Here is a 24,230-nt window from a genome sequence, read left to right as displayed (position 1 = left end):
ATTATGCATCATAAATCATACTACTCTAATGTAGAGGTAAGTTAAATGTAGTTCATATTAAAAATTGAAAACTTTAATAAAAAATTCTGTATTGATACATAAACAAAGATTATCAAAAGAATGACAAAGAATGCTCATAGCAGGCGGAAAATACTCAAAGCTTATCTGTCATGAGAAAGCGAAAGCGGGCTGAGAGCATTTTATAGGTGAGGCTGACTGCACCTCTGAAGAGATAACTTTATTGTCATAAGATGAATTTTTCAATTGAAATAAAGAAATAGAATACTTCCCAAAGCATGCTACGGGTATAATATAATTCTGATACAAAACAGAACAAAGATAGCACATAAAAGAAAACTCATAAACACAAATATGAAAATCATAACTAAACAATTTGCAAATTAAATTTAGAAATGTGTTGGAAAATTAATATATTATGCCCAAAAGGTGTATGCTGGGAATGCAAAAGCACTTCAGTCTATGAAACATGTGCATTAATTTAATTAGTACATTAACAGATTAAAGCAGAAAAGTGAATACACATCTCAATATGGGTGAATAAATCATTTGATTCATTATAATATTTGTCACTGACTCAGGAAAAAGAAACTCTTAGTAAGCTAAATATAAAAATAACAATTTAAAAACACGGTTTCAAAATCTAACCAGGAAACTTAGAATACTTCATGAACAACTTTTTAAAAGTATGGTAGGTTGAATAATGCTCCCTCCCCCAAAGATGTTCTAATCTCCACTAATTGTGAATATGTTATGTTGTAAAAGTAACTCTGCAGATGGAATATAGGATCTTGAGATGGGGAAATCATACTGAATTATCTGGGTGACAGGAATTTAGACAGGTGTTGAGGCAACATGATGATAGAAGTAAGAGGTTAGAGTGTTGCAAAGAAGGAGCTTGGAGTGGGGTTTTGTAGGCCTCCAAAGAAGCTGGTAGAGGCAGGAGCAGCTTCTCCTTTGGTGCCTCCAGAGGGAACCAGAGGAGCTGGCACTTTGATTATAGCTCTGTGAGACTCATTTGGAATTCTGACCTCCAGAACTATGAGAAAATACATCTGTGTTGTTTTAAATCACCCAGTTTGTAGTGATTGTTGCAGTGGAACCAAGGAACATAATACAAAACCAAGCTACAGTAAGTCAGAAATAAGAGGCTTTTAAGTTAATATTGATAGTTGTTGGAGATATCACACCATGCAACAAAGTAGAAGTGTACATACATACACACATGACAAAGATAAACTGATAGTCTAATCAAAAAAAAAAAAATCAACAAAAATCAATGAAAAAACTATCAGAACTAGTAAGAGTCCAGGAAAGTAGCCAGATAAAAAAAAATCAATATTGAAAAATCAATATCTTTCTTATACAGGCAATGACCAATTTAAGAAATGTAATAGAAAAATGGGTCCCATTTAAAATAGTCACAAAGCTCATTAAATACTTATGATTAGGTGCAACAAGAAACTTGTAAAACTTATTTTAAAAAAGCTATAGAAGTTTATTGAAGGTCATAAAGCAAGTCCTGAAAGAGAAGGAAGTTATACTATGTTCCTGGTTAAGAAAGACTAAGCATCTGAAAGAGGTAAACTCGCCCCTGCACCCAGTTATTCTACATATTAAGATAAATCTGAAAATTAAAATTGCAATATAATTTTTAAGAAATGTATCAGATGATTTTTAAATTTATTATGGAGAAAAATATGCACAAAACCTAATATAGTATTTGAATGAAAAACCAATGAGAAAATAGTTCTGCCAAATATCAAAACATAATAAAATTATAGCTATTAAAACAGTGTAGTTAGTGCAGGAAACAATAAAATAATTAAAGTTATGCAATATAGAGCTCAGAAATACTTATGTTTTTATGAGGATTTAGCTCATCAAAAAAATTAACATATGAGGTAGAGGACAAAAGATGGACTACATCACATTGATACTTTGACACCTGATATTCATTTTGAAACTTATTTAGCTCTCTAAAACTTCATTAAAAATAACATATTGCAAGGTTATTATAGAGATAAGTAGAGAACAATTCCCTAAATTTTTTGAAGGAAGTAGAGAAAAAGAATGAAAATCTTGATTTGAAATGCTTTTATAATTATAATACAAATCTAGAAGTGACACAGAACATAACTCTGTAAATCATACTCTGTAAATCTGAATTATAACCTATATGTTTTTATTCAGCTAGGAAAAATATTTCACTATCTATGGAAAACAAAGCACTCATCATAAATATGTTAGAAAACCTGTAAATCAACAACAAATCAATAGAAAAATGGGAAAAGGACTTTAAGACACAATTTACACACATACTTACACAAACAAATACAGATGCCAACATTGCTAGCATTCATTTTAGTTTGGCAAAAAAAGATAAATGAATGATGAATAATTGAGGGCTGGCAAGGTGTTCTAGTTACCACTTGCTGTGTAACAGATTATCTCAATATCTATGTTAATTACCTCAATTTTCTGTGGTTAGGAATCTGTGAGGGGCTCGGGTGGATGTTTCTGACTCAAAGTCTCTCCTGAGATTGCAGCAAGCTAGAGGATGGGGCCACACTCATCTCAGTACTTAACTGGCACTGGAGAAGCCCCTTCTAAGCTCACTCACATGATTATCTTCAGGGCTTTGTTCCTTGTAAACTGAAGCCTGGGGTCTTCATTCCTTACTCTGCCATATGGATCTCTCCTTAGGGCAATACACAATTTGGCATCCTGATTCCTGCAGCATGAAAGGGAGGGATGGGGAAAGAGAGAAAGAGAGAGAGAGAGAAAGAGAGAGAGAAGAAGAAGAAGAAGAAGAAGAAGAAGAAGAAGAAGAAGAAGAAGAAGAAGAAGAAGAAGAAGAAGAAGAAGAAGAAGAAGAAGAAGAAGAAGAAGAAGAAGAAGAAGAAGAAGAAGAAGAAGAAGAAGAAGAAGAAGAAGAAGAAGAGGAGAAGAGAAGAGAGATGGTGTGGAGGATGAAGGGGGAGGAAGATTCCCAGTTGGAAGCCCCAGTCCATTTATCATATCTCATTATTTAGATAGGTCTTGTTATAAACAAGTCAATAAATTCAGTCCACGTGCACCCAACCAACATTCTTACTCGACTAGTGTTCTTTACGGATGAGAATAGTCTTTGACCTATGCTTCTTTTAAAACTAAATATATCCTTCTCTTACATTTATCGAGATAAAACTGATATACCAAAGTTATGTACCTTAAACATTTACATGTTGATGAGTTTGGATGTTCATGCATCTGTGATGCCATCACACACTCAAGCTACTCAATGTACCCACACTTCAAACACTCCCTTGTGTTCTTTTGTGATTTTTTTTTTTTTTGGTGTTTTTCCCCCATTAGGAATAGAATGTGAGATCTATTCTCACAACATATGCACAGTATTGTATTGTTAACTCTATGTGCTATGTGGTATGCAAATCTCAAGAATTTATTCATCTTGTATTACAAGCTTCATATCTATTGAAGAATAATTTTCCCTTTCCTCCTTCTCCCAGCCTCTGGCAACCACCAGTTTATTCTCTGCTTCTATGAACTTGACTACTTTGAATATTTTTTAAGTGGAATCAAACAGTATTTGTACATCTATGACTGAGTAAGTCATAATAGGTAACAAAAAATAAATTACAATATAATGCCTTGACTCCAGTAGAATCTCACTATGAAATAAATAAGTGCAAAATAAAAAAATAAATAAAAATGGATATATATATATATATTTAGAAAGAAAATATTTTACTTTATAAACTCATGAATTGTTTGAGATTATTTCAATGGAGACAGCTTAATTAAAATAACTTTAAAGATAAAAGAATATACATAAGTAATTTTTAAACAATTGTGTTATTGATAGTACTTTATTTTGATTGAATCCTAAGGAACTTGGTATGTTTTGAGTTCAGATAATCATTGCTTCAGATATAGACATTTTTTTTCACTGACAAAATATCAGTTACAAATCATAGAATCTGAGATCATGCCTCAAATCTATAGTAAGCTTAAATTAAAATACTAGGGAAAATATGTTCTAGACAGTTGTAGATAATACTGGGTTAAGTCACATTTTTCATGACAACCTCTTTGGCATGATAAACTGATGGGGCATTAAACATGGAAGGACATTTCAATGGATTTTCTTTTTGTTTACAGGCATGGTGTTGCATGCTTGTAATCCCAGCATCCAGGGAGGCTGAGGCAGGAGGATCATGAGTTCATAGCCAGCCTCAGCAATTTAATGAGGCTCTATGCTACTCATCAAGACTCTGCCTCTAAATAAAACATTTTTAAAAAGGGGCTGGGGTGTGTCTGAGTGGTTGAGTGCCTCTGGGTTCAATCTCTGGTAGTAGTAGTAATAATAATAAAAAATAAAGAAGTAGCCACTTGAAGTTTTTATCATGTCAGTAGTTGTATACTCTCTCTTCTCTTGTACATTACATTTACTCTCTGGGTTTCTGCTTTGAGGTAACATAATATTCTAGGGCAAATAATGTTCAAGTTGAATGTTCTCACATAAAAACAAAATCCCTACAAATTATAAGCATATAGTTTGATGCAATTTCATACATTAATTGCATCCTATATCATCAAGTCAGATGTGACAGTGATGATTTCCAGAATTCAAGGCACACGTTTGTGGACTCTCCCTGTCACTTCCTTCTGGAAAACACAAGTACAAAAATGAAGTACAAGATTTAAAAATTGTGGTATATATGTGTAATAAGAATTGTAGTGCAAAAAAAAAGTACACGTATAAAGGCATGAATTGGTGTGAGCATACTTTATATACAAAGATATGAAAAATTGTGCTCCATATGTGTGATAAGAATTGTAATGCATTCTGCTGTCATGTATTTAAAAAAATAAAATCAATTAAATAAAGAAAAAGATTTAAGAAAAGAAACCCACTCTTTAAAAGACTATGATATTTCATAATTGTAACAACTGAAATGGTATTCTTGATGGATCCTAATATTTCCAGGGTCATAATGAGTTAAGAGAAGATGAGATTATTTTTAGGACGCCAAGGTGAGAAGGTGAATATTTGCTATTTTCAAAGACAATCCTGTGCTGTTCTGTTCGATGGGTCCATCCTCTTATAAAAATTTTTGAGCAAGCTCCACACAAATCTACTCATGAACATAAATGTATTTGTTTGCCACTACAATTTATGCTAAGTAGGGCTGCTTTATTTTGAGCCTCAGACTCTAAAAGAATATATACATCAGGTCCAAATGACTTTTCTGATTACTCTTGGCTAAAATCTTAGCATCAAAAGTTTACAAATGGCTTTAATTGATATATTAAGTTTTCCAGGCCCAAAGGAAACTCAGACGAAACTTGACCTTCTATCTCCTTCCTTCTTTATTGGGTCCCTCTGTTGGTTATACCACTGCTGGGAATGTATCTGTGTTGTTGTTCTGCTGTTGTTGTTTCATTGATTCTTCTTCCTGGTTCTTGATAAGATGTCTCTTCCACCTTGCCTAGTGCTACCTAGAACTTCATCAAGATGAGAGTCAGGGGAAGAGGGGAGGTAACTGGGACAGGAATTGGCTTTTTCTTGACTTGTGTTATGGTTGGGGGCTTTGGCTCTCTGAATTTGTCAGGTGTGTAGAGTTGAATCTCTTGTGGACACTGTCAAAGATTTTTCAGAGGCTCCTACTAGACACATTACACTTAATGTCCCGACAGTGGCGCTGCGCTTTCTTCCAGCAGACTACTGTGACCTCAGTCCCTGGGCTTGCGTCTTTCCTTTCTCTTTCTCTTCCTTCCCCAGCCCTCCCCTCCTCTCTCCTGTCTTGTCCTCTCTTCTCTCATTCCCTCTACACCAATGTTCTTAGGGTCTTCCTCCTCAGAAAAGTAGTGACACCCCTGCTTTCACATTGCCAAGTCTGCTCATAGCTTACTGCAACCCATTCCCAGACTTAGAGAATTCCTTGAAACTTCTATAAATCATCCTTTAAAAGTTCTTCTCTTTTGACTTCAGAGAGGGTGACTTTTGTCTCCAATCCTTTTCTCATTGGATGGAGGAGAGAGTACTCAGCAGAGAGTTGCCTCCAAAATCCCTCATGAATTCCTGCAACTTCAAGTGATTTTTATTCATTTGATGTTCATGTGTTGTCCCACTAATTTGGGGAATTTTCCCCTTAAGATTTTTGGATTAAGACTCTCTCATAATATGCTTTATTACCAGCCATGATTTATATTTTGGCTCATGAGTTGAAACTGCCAAATAATATTTTATTCACTCATTTACTTATCCATGAACAGATTCATTTATTAATATATGCATTTATTCAACAAATATTGATTACACACCATGTGCCAAGTACTATCTTTGATGTTCTGGCTAGAATACATAAGAAAAAGGCCAAAATTCTTTTCTAGAGAAAAGTGGTAAACAACAAAATTATCAATAAGTTATATTATATGTTAGGAGTTGGTAAATGAATGCAGAAAAATAAATCAGGCAACAAATTAAAGGTGAGGTGGGGATAGAGAGACAATTTTATTTATTTCTTTTTCTTTTTTTTATTTGTTTTAATTAGTGACACATGACAGTACAATGACCTTGACATATCATACATTTGAATCAGATGGGATATAATTTCTCATTTTTCTGAGTGTACAGTTTGCAGAATCATATTGGTCATGCAGTCACATATATACACACAGTAATAATAATGTCTGTTTAATTCTACTATCCTACCTATCCCCCCATCCTCTCCCCTCCCCTCCCATCACTTTATCTAATCTAAGGTAACGCTCTTCTCTCTTTTTTTTCCTCACATCTTCATACATGTGTTTTGTATAACTGAGGGTCTCCTTCCACCATCCATGTAATTCCCCTTCTCCCTCCCTTTCTTTCCCACCCCTCTTCCCTATGTAGAGGTAATCTTCTTCCCCTGCTCTTCCTCCCTGCCCCATTTTGAGTAACCCCCCTTATATCAAAGAAGACATTTGACATTTGTTTTTTGGGGATTGGCTAACTTCACTTAGCATAATCTGCTCTAATGCCATCCATTTCCCTGCAAATGCAATGATATTATTATTTTTAGTGCTGAGTACTATTCCATTGTGTATATATGCCACATTTTTTTTTATCCATTCATCCACTGAAGGGCATCTAGGTTGGATCCACAGTCTAGCTATTGTGAATTGTGCTGCTATATACTACAGGCTGTGTCCCTGTAGTATACTGTTTTTAGGTCCTTTGGGTTCCATTCCCAGCTTACCAAGGAATCTCCATACTGCTTTCCAAATTGGCTGTACCAATTTGCAGTTTTTTCTCAGCAAGAGAAATAATATGTGAGGTGAATAGGGAGCCTACATCCTGGGAACAAATTTTTACCCCTCACACATCAGATAGAACTCTAATCTCTAGGGTGTACAAAGAACTCAAAAAGCTAAACACCAAAGAAACAAATAATCTAGTCAACAAATGGGCCAAGGACCTGAACAGATACTTCTCAGAAGAGGATATACAATCAATCAACAAATATACAAAAAATAAAAAATTTTCATCATTTCTAGCAATCAGAGAAATGCAAATTAAAACTACTCTAAGATATCATCTCACTCCAATCAGAATGGCAGCCATGATGAAGTCAAACAACAAGTGCTAGCAAGGTTTCGGGGGGAAAAGTTACACTCATACACTGCTGGCGGGACTGCAAATTAGAGAGACAATTTTAAATGGCATGGTCAAGGAAGGCCACATGATCTGAGAGAAGACCTTTATGTAAAGAGTGCTGCAGACAGACGGAATAGCAAACATTCAGGCTGAAGTGGGGGAACGGTTGGGTTTGCCACAAGGACACCTGGGCAGAGTAGCAGCAAATGAAAGCTTAAAATAATTGAGGAGCCAGAGTGCAAAGAGATTGACTACTGTATCCCTCACCCCAACCTGCAACAACGAAAAGCATCTGAACCAGAATAGAGGAGTGACTGCCCACTAAAGTTGAAAATGATCATCCTGCCTTTGTATAAAAATAGACTCCAAGGGACATAAATGTGAAAGCAGAGAGGCTAATTGGAAAGCTACTGCAATATTCTGGGCAAGGGGAGATGCTGGATTGAACCAAGAAAGTAGAAGGAAAGGTGGTAAAATAGAAAGGTCAGGTCAGGGATGTATTTTGAAAGTAGACGCCTGGCAATTTGCTGACAGATTTGATGTGGGTGTGAGGAAAAGGTAATGCTCTCATTTTTCAGTCTGAGAAACTGGAAGTATTAATTACAATTAAAGCACATGAAGGGAGAAGTAGGCTGGAGAGGGTTGTGAAAAGTTAGTGAACAAGGTCAGGAGTTCATTTTAATTTCTGCACATGTCTAGGTTAATTTACTTAATAGATATTCTATGGAGGTGTTGCGTGGGCGGTTAGATACACAGATCTGGAGTTTAGGTTTAGCAGAGAGGTTTAGACTTAAGATATTAATTAGAGAGTCATCAGAGTTTGTGTGGCAGAATTACTTCATCAAGAGAAGGAGTATTTAGAAAGATAAAAAAATAAGTTTAGGGACTTAGTCAAGGCCACACAAAAGGCCAGACCAGAAGGAGAGCCAGCAAACTAACCATAGGAGGAACCAACAAGAAATGAGGAAAACAAGAAGAATGTAGACTAGTTAGATAAGGAAGTGTTCAAGGATGATCAAGTGGCTCAAATATTCTAAGAGTTGACACAAGATCTGAATTTAATCATTGAACTAAATAATTTGGGCGTCACTGATGGCCTCACCAAGAGAAGTTTCAGTCAACTGATAAAAGTATGTTTGGATTATATAAAAGACAAATTAGGAAAAATTAAAAATTTCAAGTATAGACTACTCAATACAAGTTTTCCTATAAACTAGAACAGAGAAATGGAGTAACAAATGGAAAGGGAATTGGAGCCAAGGATGAAGTTTTAGAAAGCTTGATGTTTATGTACTGATGGCAAAGAGAAAAATGTTCAGGCAAGAAAGAAAGGAATATTCTTTAGGAGTCATATCTTTTATGTAGAAGAGATAAAATTTAGTTCTTGAAGGGACAAAGTGCCCAAGGACAAAAACCATGATGAAAGAGTTCAAGAAACTGAGAAGCCAGAATATAGGAAGAACTATCTACCTGGACATAATTCCTCTAGGGCAGCCTTGATGTTGGAAGAGTGCTCCAACCAGCCTAAACAGTGGGGGTACGTAACATGAGGGACTCCATGTGGCTAAGAAAGGAAGACGAGTCTATTCAAAATGAAAGACTAGAGATGGAGTTTTCATCAAATGAGCTTTGGAGCAACAGTACCCCCAGGAAAGAACAATTCTTCTCTTGAACAAGGAAGTGAAAGGAACATTTAGAGAATTGGAGAATGCAGTTTATTTCTGCTGAGCAGGATTGAAGATATGATAGAATGCAAGATGTGTAAATAGTATTCACAGGGCTGGGTAGAGGAGATGAGCAGAACGCAGCATTCCTAGGCTTCCTGCATTCTTAGACTAAACTACAATAAAGAGCTTAATGAAATTAATCCTAGTGACCCAAGACAGAGAAACTGAGACTCCTTGTGGTGAGGGGGTTAAGCACCCATGTGTCTGTTTCACTCTGAGCTCAGGACTTCTTATGATCCTTGCTGATGGAGGGGAAGAGTCTCATTCCAATTCTCTTCTACTCTTCCAGACTATACTCTGGATTTTCAAAATATTATATTGATTTGTAGTTGGTTGTCTTAAAGTTTTTTTTTTTTCAGTTTGGTTATTTTGATTATTTAATTGGTTTAATCATCATAGCCATAAAAGATTTCTTTGTTTTGTAACACCATTGAATGAAGCAGATTGATTGGATGAAATCTAACATATGACACAGGTTTGGCCCATATTTTGGGCTGTATGAAATATGAGAAAAGATGCTTTCCTCTCCTGTGTTATTTATTCTGGTTACAATGACCTGCTTAAAGAAGAAAATGATACAAGAAAGCTCCAAGACAGGGAGGCTCCAAGGGAGAGTTGTGATGATGGTCTAGATATTACTTGACTTCTGGAAATCCTCTGACCATATTTCTTAAGCTCTTAGTCAAACAAGATTCATACTTGATTTTTAGTTTGCATTCTACAGCTTTGCTCCATTTTCCTTCAACATTTGCTTTCAGACTCCAGCAAAGATGCCCAAATAAACAGCTCTGGGAGGGGGCTCCACGGAGAGTCCTCTTCCCTGTGCTTCTTCTTTAATAGAAGCAACAAACCAGAGAGGGTTACCAGAGTCTGGCCCAGCAACAGATATATAAAACTATGGATTATGTCATGGTCAAGAAGAGAGTTAGGAGTAGTTTGAGATGTATTAGAGATGCGCCTGAGTAATTTGTTGAGTTGGCCCCTTTTTTCATTGTGAAATTCAACAATTTAGGATTTGGAAAACAAGAACTCTTGGGTATATAGCAATTCCCAGTTATTAAGAAATTATATTTGGACAGGGGAATAAAGTCTGATTGACACTTATCTCCCTTGATCCCTTCCTTAGCTCATTCAAGACACACACACACACACACACACACACACATCTTTGTTGTTCTTTATCTCCTCTCCTATATTTCAATCACTGTCAACAGTAGTACAATCTGATTTATATAGGCTTCAACTGCCAACTTCTTATTAATTTATTCAAGAAATATTTATGGAGTATCTTTCATGTTTCAGATACAATTCTAAGCACTGATGACTTAGCAGTTAAGAGGATGGTTAAAGCTCCTGATCATATAGACATCTAGAGTTTGTGTTGGCAGGGGTGGGGGGAGTAGAGACAATAAATATGCAAGCTCATAATATTCAGACTTGACATGTTATAAATAGGAAATCCAAATTTTAATCTTTCTGTTCATGAATTGCTTAGAATCAGGCACCTGTGCTGGGAATAGATTTGATCACACAGCTAGGAGGAAACTTAAAGACATGTGACATAAATTATTGCTCTCATTTCATTAAAAGGAAATTTGAGATAGAGATAGTGATCATAAATTATATAAAGTCAAACTGAAGTAAGGAACTTAGCAATTACTAGAAAGTCAAATCAATATTTAATTTCAATTTAAAGGGTAGTTTATTTCTCACTAATAGTCAAATACTTGGGCAAACCCTTTCAATTACCCAGCTACTTAAACCATGTAATGCCTCTAATCATATATATCAACATTATTTCCTTTTAGCCTAATTTTTTGGCAATTCTTGGAATGCCATGATTTCTGACTTCATACTTTTAAGGAACAAACTCTTTTTGTTTTGCTGTTTAACTATCTACTGGTTGCATGTAGGTGAAGTCTGAATTCTAGAACTACTTTCCTTTCTTTTACAGACTAAAAAGTGACAGAAACCCAAAAGGTCTTCAGTTTAGGAATTAGGTTTGGGACACAGTGACTTCTAATAATAGTCTACATGGTGTGGAGGGATATTTTATGATCAGACCAGAGTTGAAACAAGAGTCACTGTTCACTGCACTTTTTACCATATAAGAGATTCAGCAAATCTGTTCTATTCACATGGGGGATTTAGTAGTAGACAGAAGGTTTTTAAAAATTGCTTTTCCTCCTGCCAACTAATTCTCTTCTCAGCCCCTAACCAACTCAGGGCCTTGCATTTGTTTTTTTTTTGCCCTACTTTCCCTCTACTACTTGGAGTTACATTCTACTTTCTTATTCATACATTTGCCAAACAGAATACTTTCCTTCTTAGAGTTTTATCCTTTTGCTGGTCAAAGTGTCAAGACAAATCTAGACTATCGCTCATCTCTGCACTACTGACCCTTCCCTTATATCTGGGATTGCAGTCTCTGAAATCAATTCCTTTTGTTTAAAACAGCTGGAAGTTCAACCACAATAGCTAATATTTCTCTTGCAATATCATATGTGCATGTTTAGATGCGCTTCATTAAAAAGAAAAAAGGTCAAGTTCAAGAATCCTGTACTAGTTATAAGTAGACACACACTATTTTTCCAGAACAATGTGTTTTTCCTTTAACACTCTTAAAAAATTTCTTTATTTCCCTGGCTGTAGAGCTTCTCAACAGTTATTTTTTTAAATATCTAAGTAAAAAAAAAAAAAAAAAAAAAACAGAAGGAGAAGATCATGGTTTAAACACAGAAGCACACACACTTTTGATCACAATTTTGTAGGCTATTTCTAATTTATTGTATGATTTTTATATATTTTTTACAAATAAATCATAAGAAATGCTGGACTACATATTATTCAATTAATGCTAGCTAAGGTTTCTCATATTTTCTTAAAAGGATGTTTCTGCTTTCCAAAGATTTTGAATCTCCTTAATTTATTTAAGAGAAATATGCCATTTGACAAATTCCAATATTCTTGCATTAACATAGGCTTATTCACTATTCAGTTCCACTAAATATCTAAGATCTCATATAAGGGATGCATAAAGTAAAAAAGATATAACAGAAGGTAGAAGATTAAAGAGGAAAACAAAAATAAGTCCAGGAATATGAAGTAGAGGTAGAAAATGTCCACTAGAATCCTCTTCATTAAGTGGGCAGAGTGGCACACACATGTAATCCCAGTGGCTTGGGAAGCTAATGCAGGAGGATTGCAAGTTTGAGATCAGCCTCAGCAATTTAGGGAAGCCCTAAGCAACTTAGCAAGACCCTGTCTCAAAATAAAAATATAGAAAGGGCTGTGACTGTTGCTCACTGGTCAAGCACCCTTAGGTTCAATTCCTGATATTAAAAAAAGAAAAAAAGGAAAAAAGAAAATTAATCTTCTTTACTAAAGGAGAAATACAAGTTTGGCTCCCAGACAAGCAATCCTACATAAGAAGTCTTCTCTTGTAAAACATTTTGTAATGGTTAACAGAAAGGAAACAGAGAGAATAACAGTTATTAATACTTAAATGTATACTTTTTTAAGAGTCATCATAATTAGGATAATATAAAATATAACAAACAATATTTTTCTTATCATCTTTATTTTGCTACTACTACTACTATTATTATTAGCAGTAGTAGTACTAGGGATTGAGCCCAAGGGGACTTAGCCACTGAGCCACATTCCTAGCCCTTTTAATTTTTTTTTGAAACTAGGTCTTGCTAAGTTGCTTAGGCCTTTGTTAAACGGTTGAGGCTGTTAAATTTACAATACTCCAGCCACACCTTCCGGAGTCACTGGGATCACAGATGTGTACAACCACAACTGGATCCTTCTTAGCATCTTTAATGAAGATGCAAAAGTAAACCATGCAGCTATTTCTTTTAAAGGACCACAAAGAAGGGCAAGTTGTCACGTTCAGGTACAGCTCTGTAGGGAACAAGAATTGGTGATCCAGGAAGAATATTCTTCAAATTTAAATGGGAATTAAAATAAAATGAACGGTTCACTAATTGGCAGACATCCAAGGCCCCATCTACCCAGGAGGTTCTTATTCAACAGGCTTGGAATGGAGTCTTAGAATATGCATAAGAAGTAATCCAGGTGGTTCTGATAAGGGACATAGTTAGGAGCATCTAAGTGACAGTTTCAATTTTTTAAATACATGACAGGTTCACAGCGAAAGATATAGTTAAGATAGAAATCCCCAACCTTTAAAAAGCATTTACAATTCAGAATGTAAACTAGCCAGAATAATGTTGGGGGAATAACCCTATATCTATTCTAATTATTTCTTTTAAATAAATCATTTGCAAATTTTACTCTTTTAACTCTCCTTACTTTTTAAAAAAATAACTACCAATATATCCTACAATTGACAATAACATAACATTATGTCACCCAACATAATCATTACCTAGAGAGGAATGTGTGGACTGTATATCCTTCAGAAAATGCTTGACATTGCTGTTTTAAAAATAGATATGGAGTGAAATTAAGACTAAACTACCTGACAGATATGTAGAATGTAGCTGTTCTGCATTGCTCATTAAACCTAAATAATATGTTTCCAGAGCAGCCAAGCTAGATGTAAGATCTTTATGTTGTGAAATGGAGGGAGTTAATGAGGATATGTCCTGGAAGAGAGGGCCTTTATATTTCCACTTAAAAGTCCAATGTTCTCCTTAAAATGTATTTTCAATCCTCATACCTGAATAGGTTTAACCAAAATTGTAGCTCAATCAAAAAAGAACAATATCTATAAATCACCCAAAGAACACTTAGGTTTGAGAAATACTTTTTGCCAATGTTCCTTATGAGACAAATTATAGTTTCAGTGGGGCCCAAATGATGGAGCCTGCTCTATAGTACTAATTCTCAAAGTGTTGTCTCCAACCATCACCGCAGCTGGCGACCTGTCACTAGTTTGACCTTTGATCTGCAGATCAGAATCTGGGAGTGGTGTTATGGTTTGGATGTTAGGTGTTCCCCCAAAACCCATGTGTGAGATAATGCAAGAAGGTTTAGAGGAGAAATGATTGCTTTATGAGAGCCGTAACCCAATCAGTGAATTAATCCCCTGACACAATAAATGAAAGGTAATTGAAGGTGGGTGTGGCTGGAGGACTTGTGTCATTGGGGGTTTTGGGGTATATATCTTGTATCTGGCAAGTAGAGACTCTCTGCTTTCTGATTATCACTTGAGCTGCCTCCCTCTGCCACACTCTTCTGCATAATGGTCAGCCTAACCTGGAACCCCAGGGAATGGAGCCGACTGTCTCTGGATTGAGACCTCTGAAACTGTGAGTCCCCAAATAAACTTTTCATCCCCTATAATTGTTCTGGTTAGGGTCTTTTAGTTGCAGCAGCAAAAAAGCTAACTAAAACAAGTGGGGTTGAACAGTCTGTTTGAACAGGCTGTCCATGTGGTTCTGATTATTATGAAGTTTGAGAACAAACAACTGCTTCCTAACACCATAAGATTTGGGGGGAACTGAGAACATCCACCTAAAAAGTAATAACTCTGGTCTTAAAAAGTAATTTCTAGTTCCTTTTTTGTTAAAAAGAGTCTAGATGTATAAATGTGCACACTTTATCTCTCATTTTACTAAACATTTCTATTTTATTAATTTCAAAATATTCACATTTTTATTTCTTCTGATTATTTTTATTATAGTTTGCAAAATGTCAGTTGGCAGGAAGACAATTTTTTTGGTCAAGTCATTGGTTATAAAAATTTCAAAACTGTTTATTTGAAATTGCCCTGTCCCAATTCCTTCTCAGGTTTTTATACTTTATATGCCTCACAGGAGACTGTGCTCCTCTCTGGACCTTAGATGCCTTCTGCTATACCACTTCAAGTCTAAAGAATGTTAATTTAAACAATACTATGTTTTATCTGTATACTTTTTCTTTCATCATTATTCTAGTAGTGGTTGTTATCTTTTACAGATGCCCCTTGTACTTTCTCACTTTTTTTTGTATTTGCATATTATATTCTCCTTTTCTAGAATGTACTTTAGGCATGGTGGGGGAGTACTGGGGATTAAACCCAGGAGTACACTACCAGGGAACACTCTTAACCATTTTTATTTTTAATTTTGAGAGAGTGTCTCTCTAAGTTACTTAGGCCCTTGCTTAGTCGCTGAAATTGGCCTCAACTTGCCATCCTCCTGCCTCAGCCTCTTGAGTTGCTGGGATTACAGGCGTTTACAACTGTACCTGACTAGAATACAATTTTTGTTCCTCTTCCCTATAAAAAGTACCCTCCAGGAGCATAAGAAATCCCATTTTTACCTTGAAGTTCAGTTGAACATAACATCTTCTGTCTCCCTTTTGGGCCACCTAAGGTCAGAAAATGTCATTCATGTAGATAACATCTACCCAAAGAAGTGTTAAGCTTCTTCAAATGCCAGGGCTGTGTCTTCTATTTGAATACATAGAGTCCAATGATGGATCCTGTTCACAGTAGATATCTCATAATTTTTTGGTTTAATTTTCTTATTGACTCTATCGATTGAATATATTTAAAATCTCAGTGCCTACCACGTAGCAACTGTTGCCTTTTTAAAAAAGTTTACTCAGTCCTCAAGAGCCAATTCTGTACTATGCAGAATTGAGCTTGGATGGAGAAATGGAGTTCACAGAATGGACAGGGGACTGTCTAGGCAGCAATGAAAACATATGTGTACTGGGAGGGGAGGACAGAGTGACCTGCAGAGGCAGGTACCGACTGAATTCTGCACAGAGCAGAACTCTCCTTAAGATGGTCCTAAGCTACCTTAGGAAGAATGACCTTTGTGGGCTATCTGACTCTTATTTCTAGCTGGACTCTTTGTATTTATTGAAGTCCTATGTGCCTTCAAAATTGAGGTTCAAATAATGTATGATGATTTCAGTCTGTTTTTCTGTATTTAACTGTCACAGTCAATAAATGCATATTCAGTCCATGCTATGTATAAAGAAATTGTCCAAGATATTCATGTATTGAACAAAAGAGATAAAGATCCCTATTCTTATGAACTTATCATTCAGTTAATCTGTGTATCCAAACAAATTCTGACTTCTTGTAATTTTGATACTGCATCCTCTGACTAATTGTACAGTTACGTTATACCTGGAGACCACACACCTTTCAGTAGAAGAATTTCCCATAGAGGCTACTGTTCTTTTTTCCAGGTGAGTAATTGCATGTATCTTAACCTGAATGGCCAGTATTAAATGCTCTCTTTCTCTGATTGGTCAAATTTTAGTAAAATGTAGTCTCTTGTTAGCCAATAATTTATCTGCTTGTATTATATATACAAGCCATAAGGAAATCTATTTTGTACAACTAAAAATATCTTCTATTTACACATACTGATTTATCTTGGATGAAATGCTTTCTCTTACATTATATCATTTAATTAGACAGACTTTATATGAGGTATATACTATTATCTCCCTTGTGTAATTGGCAGAATGTTCAGAAAATCTGAGTAGTTTGCTCCCTTGTGAATCCCAAGTCCATTCTTTTTACAGTCCTTCCAGTTACCTCTACCTTTGCTGATCTAACAGTGGGTCATCTTTAGTTCACCATACCAGGCTGCTAGCAAGCAAAGTTTTTTTTTTTTTCACAAAATTTAAAAATCACTTTGAGCTTATACTTGCTGTTTAATTCCTTAGATTGATTGGTTTTAAAATAAACAAATCATACTTGTTACTCTGTTTGGTTGAAAAGTTTTTAAATGTTCAGGAAAATGAGCAAAATTTGTCAGTAATTCTATCACTAAAAAAAAGTCAATGAAAACTTGAAGACATCTTTGATGTTTTCTCTGCAAAAAAAAATTCACCTGTTTTACATGAGCCTTCGTTGATAACTTAGTTGCTACATGGATGGCAGAAAAATAGTGCTATGTAGAGTTCACAGAAGGCACAATCCAGAAAGTGTTAACCATCCAGCATTCAGAAATCAGCCATCCTATGGCCCCTGCACAGGGGATGCTTAACTCATTTTCACATGTTTGTAACCTAATTAGGTCTTCAGAGATAGTCTCCTGAGGCCAGAGACTAACAATATGCCAACCCTCAGTATTGCTTTATCCACATATTTAAAAAAAAAAGAGCTTCAGTCCTTTAGGAATAACAGTTTCATTAAAGCAAGCAAATTCCAGGGAAAACCAATCAGGTTGTAAAGAATTTACATCCTTCTTTTTATAAATGATCCTCCTGGCTCTCTCTTTTTTAATCTTGCTTAAAGTTGGTTGGTTTTTTAATCTTCTTAAAACTGTCACTTCCCTTGCTTTTTCCCATTCTTGCCCAGGCATAGTCATTTTGATATATTTGCAGCAGCCAAGAACCCATTGCTGAAGACGTATGTTCTAAATATTTTCATCGGATTCCATGTAGCTATGTAACGTGTAGGGACATTTTTCAGTGGTGCTAGGTACTGTCTTGGGGATTCAAAAGTACCCCTTGAGGCACAAAATCCTCTGTGTTAAACCTAAAATAGTAATGTTCATTTCAATCATCTAGATTATAGCTGTAGAAATGTCCTACGGGTTAGATTTTTATCACCAACGACACCTCTATATCCACGCTTGCTTGAGGTTTAAGCCTTCTTAATGTGTTTTTATTTAGCGAGCAACTAGTCTAACTCACCTGCTGTTTCTATGAAATAGAGCAAAAATGTGGCTTGATGAAACTTAATAGCTGATCCTTGTTTAGATATAATTTTCTCAATCAAGTTATTCCAGCGGTGCACCTGGTTTAGGCTGCGACTGCTTCTCTGGTGTGGAAGGCAGCAGATGAATAACATGGTGGAAGCAGAGGAGAGCCGAATCCTTATGCTGGTGTGCAGTTCCTGATGGATATTTTGTGCTTGTGGTGGAGGAAAGTAACAGATACAGCCTTTGACACAATGCCCCACTCCCAAATTGGTTTAAATTGGCTGATTACCTACTGTGCTCTCAAAAAAGTAAAAAAAGCTCAAATAAAAAAGATGGAAAAAGAATGAAAACAGTTATAAACAATTATCACCAGAAGCAAATACTGGACATATTATATATTTGTGGGTCTATTACCTTCTTTGGTGCTAGTTCCTTGTCATGTTAAATATATTCTAGTGAGAATCCCATAAGACTAAGCTTTTTTAATGACTGAATAATTCCTCTTCCCTATAGTGATGAACCATAGCTCTAAAACCATAGTGGTGAACTATAACTCTAAAACATTTTTTTTTCTTGTGCTTCCATATTTTAAATACAGTTGGATGTGGCTTTTCAATCTTTGATATGTAAATTATTTTATGGCCACACTTAGTAAAATAACTGGGTGTTTTTTTGGAGGCATGGCTTAGGGTTGATAAATTGATACCTCCATAATATATAAATGAAGGGTCACCTGTGGTTCAGGTGACACATAAAATGGGGGACATATAAATAGAATATATCTTGGGACTGCCTCTCTATCACTCTGGAATTTCCCTTTGACTATTTATTCTCAAGGATGCTTTAGGTCTATGAATAGCATCTACTGGTCAAAAGCAACTTATTTATTGAAACACCCATGCAGTTGAGTTTCATGAAATGTGTACTGTTTTATCATCAAAACCATGGTCTTTTCATGAAAACCTTCATAAATCATACTCCACGAACAGCTCCTTAACTGCCTACTGTTTTCTTTTCAAATACCTGTTGTTAATCTTCCTGACAGTTCTGACAGTCCTGTGTTTGCAGCCTGAATTCCACATGTTGTAAGCAGCTTAAAACTTCAAGGCAAAGGAAAAAGAATGCACACCCATGGTGGAGACCCTGCTTTCTTATGTGTTTGACTTTTTTTTTCATCAAAAGTAGGCAGAACTTGGCAAGGAGGTCTTTCCAAAGCTCTGGAATTTCTTCTTTATCATGAACTATTAATAATGTCCATTATTGACTGTAATAATAGCAAAGCTGCCATCTGGTTAAGAACAGCCATTTTTACATGCATTTATATTAATCTGTACAATAGTCATATAAGGTAAATATTATCTCAGTTGTAACAGATGATGGCTGCGATATCTAAGAGGTTGTAATAGTCTCAAGAGGATAGCCTGGGAGAGGGAGAACCAGGAATCCAGCACAGTTGTAATTACAACTCTGTTGTGCCAAGCTGATACTCATTCAGTTTGCCCTTTTTAACCTGAAAGGAAGCAGGTCCTTAGTTTGCTCTCACTAGTTAATAGAGAGAGTTAACATTGTAATACCAATCAGAAACTTTCCAGAGAGGTGCTGTCAAAGGACAGAGCTAAAGATCAACATACTCATGGAACTTGAGGTATCTGTAGTCTCTGAGCCATGCCTCATGCAAACCAGGTGTCAAGGGTGGGATCTCAGCTCCCTGTGGCAGGTGGACCTTGCCCTACAAACCCAGGGCTTGGGCAGTTCAGTGGGATGAGACTCTAGTAGAAAGGGGTTTGAAAGTAAGACTTTCGAGGCAGCTGAATCCCAGTAAAAGTGGCAGAATATTAGGTTCATACATGGTCTTTAGCTGGCCTGGTGGAATCTGGCCACTTTTCTACTCTCTCCCACTGCCTTGTTCCTGCCTCTTGAACACTGCTTGCCACTTTGTGTTTGCCTTTAACACTCTTCCCCCAACACTTGCTGGTGCCTCAGTTCATCCTCTTTTTAGATCAAGTGTCCCTTCCTTTGAGATGCTCTTTTTGACCAGCCTCACCAAAATAGCATTCTCATTCTCCTTTCTCCCTTCTTTGGGTTTCATTTTCTTTATAGAATTTATCTATTTCTCACTTTATATAGATTTTTCTCCATCTGTCTTTTACTATGAGTCCCGTAAGAACTGGGTTCTTTATAATTATTTTAAACTTTTCAAGTTTTTTGATTGACACCCAATATTTGTACATACTTATGAGATGCCATGTTACGTTTCAATTCATGTACCCATGGGTAGTGATCAATTCAGTAATTAGCATATCCATCACCTTAAACATTTATCATTTATTACAGTGGATACAATTTTTGTTTTAGTGTTATATCCCTAGCAATGTGGTATCTAATAAATTATTATTGAAAGACCAAATCAATGAATGGCTAGAACTTTGTTCTGTTTTGTTCATTTTGTTCTACTTGAAGGACAAATATGTAATGATGTTTATTCTTCAGGATCCCCTCTGCCAGAAGACTTCTCTATCTTTATTTGGAAAGGCACCTCTCATTCTTTTTTCACATCATTCCTTATCTCAGCAGTGGCTGAAGCAACTTGCCCTGGTTCCTGCGTGATAAAGTGCCCTTATCTCATTCTAGGTTCTTATGCATCCAGAGTTCCCATAAAGTCAGAGTTTTCATAATCAGATCAAGGAATTTGTGTTTGGAGGTGGTAGATTGGGCACTCTTTCCTCAGAGTCCCTTAAAATTATATTGTTTAAAAAGAAATAAAGAAAAAAATACAAACCTTTTAAAAGGAGAATGAGAAGAATTTCATTAATAAATAATTAGTGGCAAGACATTTGTAAGAATAGGTCCAATAGGAATGATTAAAAAAAAAAAACACTCTTAATTTATGGTCCAAAGAAAAGATCTAGTGTACAATAAACACTTTTTTCCCAGAATGAATGAATGAAAGAATGAATAGGAAGATTTATTATTTACAGCCAGTCAGATAAGCCTCAGGAAAAAAAAAATAAAGAACTGACAAAAGATCTCTCTAGGACCAGGTCTCAGAATGGGGAAAGATAGTGGCTACTGATTGCTGATTTTCATTGTAAGTCACAGTTTATTATTGTTTTATTTTTACTATGTATGCATATATTTGAAATAAGCATGGATATTATTTGGAAAAATGTTTTAAGGAGAGATATTAGACAGGTGACACCTAAATGAAAGATATTCCTGCCATTCCTATTTAGGGAAACTTATTGTACATATTGACTCCAGTGTATTGAGAGAACAGTTTTCTGATAGAATCTGGATGTGTCTGGTGACCACCAACACATATATGGGGCATAGATTATCTGTGAGTAAAATTGCAGAATATCAAAAAGCAATGCATAATTTTGGTTGATTTGTTTTGGGAAATGGGCTATTTTCAAGCAGCTGTGAATGATTACAACTGACTTGGGAGAAAAAAGAAGAGTTTTTTTAATATTACCAGGTGAGTACCTAAACATTTAATAAATATTTGTAGAATTAAAGATACAATGAACCATATCAGCTTCTATAAACATTTTCCTTTGTTAAGTTAGAAAAATCTTGTTTTTTATTTACCCTAGAAAAAGGTATATGTCATTTTGATCAATTTAGATCAACAGATTGGTATAATGAGAGACTTATTTACTCAAATCAATATGGAGTAATTATTATATTCACATCATGTTTGAGAGATTGCTGAAGGGAATTGACTCACTAACCTTGTTTTGAGTAATTGGTAGGTGAGGTTAAGAAGCAGCAGTAAAAACTCAACCATCAGGTATCTGAGCTGCAGTTTTTTGGGCAGAGTGATGGTGTTCACAGATGACAGCAGGGAGTCTTCCCCAACCAGAAACCCAGTGTTATAAGTGGCTCTATCAAGGAACCGTGGTCATTCTCTGCAAAGAATTTGAAATATCCAGATGCCAACTCTCTACCCAACTCACTGTATCATCTGGAACCACTGCTTGGGGAAGGAGGGGTCAAAACATGCATATTAATTTTTTTTTCTGTTTGTATTGAATCTTCTTTGATTTTTATCTCCTAGAAACCTATAATTGTCATCATTTGTTTACAAAATGTACATGCACGGTTTTCTCCCCAAACAGTTTGTACAAACACAACCAAACCACCCAAAGGCTCTATTCCCCATAATTCCCCCTGTGAGCAAAAATTGGCTCTCTCCCATTTTCATTTGTTCATGTCTCCTTCAGTTGGGTTCCTTTTCTTTCTAGCCTATAATCTGCTTTCAACAGAAGCAGGAATTTGATGGGTCTTATAGACTCAACCATTGGAATAGAAAGCCTTTATTTTCTCCCCTATTCTCCCGGCTTTAAAATGTCCACTGACATAAGCTGGCAGTCAAATAAAAATAAAAATCCTATTCAATATTCCACGCATTGTCATACATATGCAGTCTTGGCATTTTGCATGTTAATAGCTGACACTGTTTTTTTAATTTGTTCTCAACTGCCAGTTCATTTGCATCATCGTTCTGTGATCTCCCACCTGTGCAGCAATTCAGGGGGAAAACATAACCATTTATGTTCCTACTAAGACTTGACTCAGTAATAGAAGCTTATCCAAAGAGATCTCTTTCATTTTCTGAGTGTTGTCTGTTAGTTTCTGAACTTTGTTCTTACTCCACAGTCCAGAACACTGTTCATCGTCTCTGAAAGCCCACTGAAGTTCTTCAAAGCTCATGCTCTTGGACTCAGATGAGGAGCTTGATAGTGCCCCCAGTGTGGCTTGTTGATTCGTGTACTCTCCCTTCCATCCTGTGTCAGTGCCAGGGCTGCTGTGCACTGTTTACAGTAAGTCAGCTACTTCTGTTGTGGGATGAGAGGACAAAGCTCTAGCTCAGGGTTGAGTTTATCATCAGCAAAAGGAGCCGGGTGTAGTGGTGCACATCTATAACCCCCGTGGCTCAGGGGCCTCAGGCAGGAGAATCGCAAGCTCAAAGCTAGCCTCAGCAACTTGGTGAGGCCCCAACCACTTAGCGAAACCCTGTCTCTAAATACAATACAAAAAAATAGGGCTGGGGATGTGGCTCATTGGTTGGGTGCCCCTGAGTTAAATCCTTGGTAGTCCCCTGCCTCCCCCACCAAAAAAAAAAAAAAAAAAAAAAAAAAGGACATACAGATGCCATAAGTACACATACCACAAAACCAGTGTGTTTCAACTGGGATCTGTCTCTTATAAAATTTAGAGAGTTGTTTTCCTTTTAGAAATCTTGTTTATTATTTCTAATAACCTAAGTGCTCATAGTCTAGAGAGAGAAATAATTGTCCTAGTTCATTTTCTGTGTTATCAAGTGAGTATCATGAAGAATCAAGCTTTGCCTTTATCACCAACTGAACCAAGGAAGCCTAGATAGAGTGTAGGGTCTGGTATAGGAAGGTGTTAGTTGAAAATGAATTACATTAAAGTACTATTGTTTCTTGTTCAAGACCTGTATACCTGTAACATACAGCCTAATTACTTTTTTATTATATTTGTTCTTATCTGTCTCTTCCCAGTGATAAGATAAGCTCCATGATAGCCAGGGTTTTATCTGATATTTTGGTAACTGATGGAACTTATATGTCTAGAATACTGCCTGGCACATACCAGATGCTCGGTAAATATTTATTAAGTGAAGATGTGAATGAAAATCTCTGCTGCTTTTATGAGTCTGAGTATACACAGTAATCTTCCTGCAAAGTGGTTCTGAGTCTTTGAGATTTCATGGACTAAGTACATTCTTTAAAATGGCAGGAGAGCTAGAACTACTACTGCTTTTCATAATGGTTTAAAGTGAATTAAAAAAAAAAATATTTGCAAGAACAATCCAAATGTACTTCATCAAATTTTTTAACAGGAAAAGAAAGTTTTTTAATACAAAATATAAAAAAAAGAAGAAAATAAGCTAAAATAAAGATTAGCATTCCCCAGAAAAGAGTGATGCTGACTTGTCCTTGACAAGCATCAATATGCCAGCAAATTTTTCAAGGGCTTAAACAACTATCGCGACAAGCTCTGCTTGAACTGAAAAAACTTCTATAAAGATGGCCAACCTAAGGACATGTTGGATTCCAGACTAGATAACTCAATAATAATAGAAGCAGAGCCTTAAAGAGAATTTGAGAGATCTTCCAATCCAGTAACTTCAGGCAGTGAAATACTAAATCTTGCCGTTTTGTTGAGCAGCTTCCACTTGAT

Source organism: Marmota flaviventris, chromosome 3 (assembly GCF_047511675.1).
Source record: "Marmota flaviventris isolate mMarFla1 chromosome 3, mMarFla1.hap1, whole genome shotgun sequence".
Classification (NCBI taxonomy): domain Eukaryota; kingdom Metazoa; phylum Chordata; class Mammalia; order Rodentia; family Sciuridae; genus Marmota; species Marmota flaviventris.
The sequence above is the reverse complement of the archived record's forward strand: the minus strand, read 5'-3'. Positions refer to the sequence as shown.